Source organism: Rosa chinensis, chromosome 5 (genome assembly GCF_002994745.2).
Source record: "Rosa chinensis cultivar Old Blush chromosome 5, RchiOBHm-V2, whole genome shotgun sequence".
NCBI lineage: Eukaryota > Viridiplantae > Streptophyta > Magnoliopsida > Rosales > Rosaceae > Rosa > Rosa chinensis.
In genome coordinates this window covers 25,427,473-25,433,276 of record NC_037092.1, presented here as the reverse complement: position 1 = coordinate 25,433,276, position 5,804 = coordinate 25,427,473, and the positions used below count along the sequence as shown (strand labels likewise).

Genomic DNA, 5,804 nt, shown 5'->3' with positions numbered 1-5,804 from the left:
AACACGCTCGACGTGGTTGTTCCATATCGTTCCTGTTGTGATATAATGATACCAACTCCATAATGTTGACAACAGCCAAAAATAAATGGAATGCGTTACCTAATTAAAATGCTGCTGAAAAAATTAGAGTTGCAATGAAAGAGGCTGTGAAACCAGATTTGCCGAAACTAGAGGCTGCATTAGAAGCTGATGGTGATGGACGTGGGGTGGATTCGGCTGGTGATGACGATGGCGATGCAGTATCCTTTTCCTTCTTGTCGCATTTTGAAATGTCAGCCTTGAAGCCACAAGCCTTTGCAAGCTTCATGGTATCATCCTGGGTTATATTCAGGTTCTTCAACATGATGGGGTTGCCAAAGACGTCGCAAATGCAGTTCTTATCATCCGCCGTCTCCGATAGCATATTCTTCATCGGCGTACAACACGTATCAGGAACATTGTCCAGTTTCTTAAAATATGATTGACAAGGAATGAGTTTCTGCATGCATGCCATGGACTGAATAGACCCTAAACCGACAACCGCCCATGAAGCCAAGATAATCAGAAACAAATATTGCTTTGAATTAGCCATAGTTCTGATGATCGAGGTTCTCAATCAAATTAAACGCCTCTCAAAGTAGGCTCTTAATTGATTGACAAAATGCAGGTGCAAACAATGAGGTGATGCTAGGAGGTATGGTGTTAATATAGATCCTCTGCGTCGCTAACATAGGCAATCCAGATTTTATCGTTTTTAATTGGTGATAAGCAATAAGCCATCAAATTAACTACAAAATAGATCTGTCACCAACTTGGGAAAATTTAAATGGGAGGAATACCACAATATTCTCCTAAAAACATGATGAGCTATTGAGCTAGTAGGTAACTTAAATGTTTTGTCAGTTATTTACGTAAGGTTCAAAAAGGAAGCTACATTTTATTTGAAAATTGACGATGCATTATTCAACTCCTATAGCAAATAGACCATATATAGTATAATTAGAGCCCTCCATCACCACCAATTCTTTCTAACCAACATACAATGTACAATTAATACACTACTTTCAGAACTAGTAATATTTACCTTTATATAATCTCTGAGTTCTCCTCATATAAGTCTTTGCTTTCTTAAAATTTCTATGACATATTGCAAAATAATTTGGCATAAGAATGACAAGAGAGAAAACATCATTAATAAACACTTGCAAAATGAATTCTATGGTATAGTACGTGCAAAACGCATGTCTATTTCGCATAATAAAGAAAATTTCGATATAATGAGTAGGTTGAGATCCGAAGAAGAGAAGTCTAGCATGAGATAAAAGAGCTTGTCAAGTTAGCCAAGGTGACTGCCTGAGAACCCAACAAGGTTTGATAACTAAACCTCTTATAGGAGGCAGGCAAGTCATCCTTGGCTACCAAACTAGACTCCTTTTGTCATGTTTGACGTCTCTTCAGTTCTTTCAAAGTATATGTGGTATTCTATCACGCTCCAAATGGATGCCAATACAATGTTTCATCAGGCTCTATTTATATGCAATATATCGAAAAACACTAATTAGATTCGTATATATTCGCTCAAAGTCAGCTATCCTTTAGATATTTTCTTTTTCATTAACCTTTTGACTGACAATAATGGAATATATTCTATGCACCATGTGTAAAGCTGGATTACAAAGGACTTGCCAAAAAAAAAAAAACTAGATTACAAAGGCGGCAAATGAACAGATGCATGTTACTCTATCGATCTTCACGGGGTTTTCATTATCATTCGTTGAGCTAATTACATTTTTGAGTATTAAGGATGAATTCTCCTTCCAAAATCTACACCTTGAGCAATTTCAAATTCAATTAATATACATCAGAGAGAAAAATAAGATAAACCTAGCTCGGCCACATATATTGATCTCCCAATTTGTGCAACATGTTAGTATGGATCACATATGCAAAGGGCCCGAGATTCGCTCGAGTAATACTCATCTCACGATTGTTCTACCAACCATACTTCACTAACATCAAGAGGGCTTTTGACATTAGTGAGAATCAAACTTGGATAGCGACAAATGCAGCCAAACCAAATTTCAATCCTACCAAGCTTCAGAACAAAACATATTATCAAAATATTATTAAGAGAAATTGTCAGCCAAAACTAAGAGAATGTAGTAAAATAATCTTAGAATATTAAAAGACTGTCCAACTTTTATTCTCTAGGGACACAATCGTCAAAGTACCGAAATAGAAAAATATTAGATAAAATAGGAAGGAAGATATTGGGTTCGCATTCTTCCACGTTCATCAAAACAAAGCACTACTCTCTCCACGTTTAGGTCTACTTTGACTGCGCTCCTGCCACTTCTAGTTATATATTCTTTCTCTACGTACCCTTGCAAAAGCTTCTTGGGTACATCATTGGGTTAACCTTTTCGCATAAGATCTCCAAAGTTATGCTTATCTCTTCTATAGACGGTAACTTTTCAATAGATCTTTTTTCTTCACGGAATCTAGTTCTATCTCGAATCCCTAATTGATTTTTAATTTTTGGTTTTTCTTTCAATCTTTAGTAGATTTTTTTTTCCTCTTCACAGGAATCTAATTCTATCCCTAGTTGATTTGATTTTCATTTTAGGATCCCAAAATTCGATAGCTATACTTATGGAATTTGATTGGGTGTATCCTTTTAGGTTTAGCAATTGTGCCTTCAATTTTTTTTTCTTTATGTTTTTCCTTTTTTAGTGTTTTTATTAGGACCTCCAAATCTGCATACTTGACCTTATTCGATTATGAATTACCTACAAAATGACTATTAAGGCCAATAATTATACCAAAAAATATTATATTTATTTTCTCTAGACTTTCCAAATCAATACTATTAGATTGTGTTATTTATTATTTTCCTTATCTATTTTCATTTTCCTGATTATATATGTTTAATAAGAATTAAAACTATGATTAAGATAATCTATACCAGTCAACTTTGACTCTCTCAACGAGAAAACCCTAAAGGCCAGCGTTCCGATTTGAGAAATCATCCTCTTCCGACGGTGTCCGGACCCATGGGCTGGCCTCTTGCCTAGCCGTCGTCATGGGGTCTGCTACCAGATGGTTATTGCTCTTGTTCCATCAGATGGGGTTTGCTCGGGGCTTGTTGGTGGTTCTGGCTGGGATGGTGAGAGGCGGTGGTCATGCTAACAGGTTCGGTCGTCACTGGTCTGACTCGATGGCGGTGTGAGGTGAGAGGGTCTGGATCGGGGTTGGTCTTCTTCGTGGTGGAGTGGGTTGGGGCGGCGTGGCCCGTGCGGTTTGGGTTTCAGGCGGTGAGTGCTAGTGGCGGCGCAGGTTGTAGCGGTGCGGATTGAGGCGAGCGCAAGTTGTGGTGGCGCGCAACAAACGGAGCAACTTGGCTGTTACGTACGACGGGGACGTGAGCGTAGGAGGACTGGACCAAACCAGGCTGATGGGCCTTGGGTTGACCTTTGCTTTGGTGGGCTTTGAGTTTCTAGGCTGGGGTTCCACCCTAGTCCAATAGCTTCTAATTTGGGCTAGGTTTAGGCTCTTGGCCCAAACCTATGTTTTTAGCTTTTTTGTCTAATTACAATAAGTTTCTTATATTATGAACCTAACGAGTGTAGTTTGGCTTGTCTATTTGGGATGTTTTTTCATAGCTTAGAGGCTCGCTTTTAAGTAAGTGATAAATTCAAATATAGTTGGTCTATCTATGTACCACTGTGACTCCTCTAGGAATCCTTGTTCTGGCCATTGTTCCATTGTTATGTATAAGCGGGTTGGTATGTAATGGCCTTCTTGGCATGTGTTATTATCAATGGAATTACCATTATTTCTAAAAAAAAAAAAAAACTAGGATTAAGATTATGTGACATAAAAATTTCTATCATCATACATGTTGAACGCATATTAGTGAGGGAGAATAAAACAATCCTACTATGACCTAAATCTAAGTCTATCCATTATATTTGCTAAAAAAAGAAAAGAAAAAAGAGCTAGCAGTTAAATAAAAAAAACTAAGAAATTATTGAATAATTAATTGTGAGGTACATTAAAATGGAGAGAAAAATATTAAGAAAAAATTAGGGGTGGGCACCCAAAACCGAAATCCCGGTCCCGTCCCGAAACCGTCCCGAAATCTGCCGAAACAGGACAGGATCAAAATTTAAAATTTACTATTTGGGCCCATCCCGTCCCGTCCCGTGAAAACGGGATCGGTTTCGGTTCTCATTTTCTATGTCCCGTTTGGGCCCGTCCCGTACCGATTTATATATATATATATATATATATATATATAATATGTATAATTTATATTATCTTTGCTCCTATTTTCTTTTGTCTTGGTCTTGTCTCCATCTCTCTCTCACCTTTTATTAGTTTATTCCGCCTAGTTTCTTTCTTGTCCCCCTTCTTTTCTTTCTTCTCCCTCTCTCTTCCCCCCGTCTTCACCTCTCTCTGGCCCTCCCTCCCCAGTTTCTTTTCTTTCTTCTCCCTCTCTCTCCTCGTCCGTTTTCACATCTCTCTGATAAGTTAATGTCTGGTAAACCGACCAAAATTGATCTGGACAAGGACACCCGAATTGATGTGCGATGCCAGGTTTATCTTCTTCACTTACTCCTTAGCATAATTCATATCTTTTTTGTCGAGTTAATTGGAATTTATTCATGAGGTGATTTGTTTGCATTGCCAGATTCATCAATTGACTTTCAGTCCTCATACAGATGCCAAAGGGATTATGGATCTGGTGAAGTTTCTTTCTCCCAAGCACGTGATACTTGTTCATGGTGAGAAGCCTAGGATGGCTACTCTGAAAGGAAGAATTCAATCCGAACTGGGAATTCAAAGTTGCTCAAATCCAAACTTCAAGTTTTCTACAGGCGGCTCAGAACACGAACAAATCCAAACTCCGATGCATTTTTTTTTTCGGGATGTCCCGGTCCCGACCTGGTACTGTTCGGGTTCGGGCCCGTCGGGATCACTTCTCAAAATAGCATTAACCGTCCCGTCCCGTCCCGAAAAATAATTCCGGGCCCGGGATCGGGATTACCAAGATCCCCGCCCGTCCCGGCCCGTGCCCAGCCCTAGAAAAAATGATTACGTTTTTTATTTTTATTTTTGCATATTTAAGAGAAGTTTTAAATACACACCCCTAATCACTTAATACACACTCCTTACTCAATACATCTACCATTTAATTTCTCATTCTAACATTTTACTAAATACACAACTCAAATTACCTAAAATATCCTTAAACTTAAAAATCATGAAATACACTATTATTTAACATTTGATTAGTATATATATAATTGACCATATTAATTACTTGTGTTAGTTATTGGGAAATCCATAAGGATTCATTATTGTTCCCTTCAAAGTTCAAATGGATGCTTAGAAACAGGTTTTGTATTATTTGAGTTCTCATCCACCAAACACCTTATTGATCAAGTATAAAATTTTGAGTTAAAATTTTGAGTCGAACATTCAACCAAAACTGTATCAGTAGTTTCTCCACAATGGTGGAACTACGAAGTTATCATTGGATGGTCAAACACATTAACAATTACAAAGTTTTATACATGTGATGTTTTATATTAGATGAGAAATTGTCTAATCATCACTTTTAGATAAAAAAAAAAAAGAACTAAAAAGTAGGAGTAAAGCGATATGTTTTAAAAACATTTAACGCTATTGATTTCGAAATTCTAAATTACAAGGTATCTCACCCCATTTAATTACAATTCATTTAAGAAAAATTTAAATTAGATGGTTTCTAACTTTATTCTTGTTTTAAATGAGGATGTCATGTATAGAAATTCATTGTG

The 5,804-nt window shown here is 37.3% G+C and overlaps 1 long non-coding RNA gene across 1 annotated transcript; it reads left to right on the top strand.

The window, feature by feature from the left end:
• The first annotated feature begins 4,448 nt into the window (after nucleotides 1-4,448).
• Nucleotides 4,449-4,992, top strand: LOC121053165. Its single transcript, XR_005810943.1, has 2 exons — nucleotides 4,449-4,578; nucleotides 4,673-4,992. It is a non-coding gene; the product is annotated as an uncharacterized LOC121053165 (long non-coding RNA).
• Nucleotides 4,993-5,804: the final 812 nt, after the last annotated feature.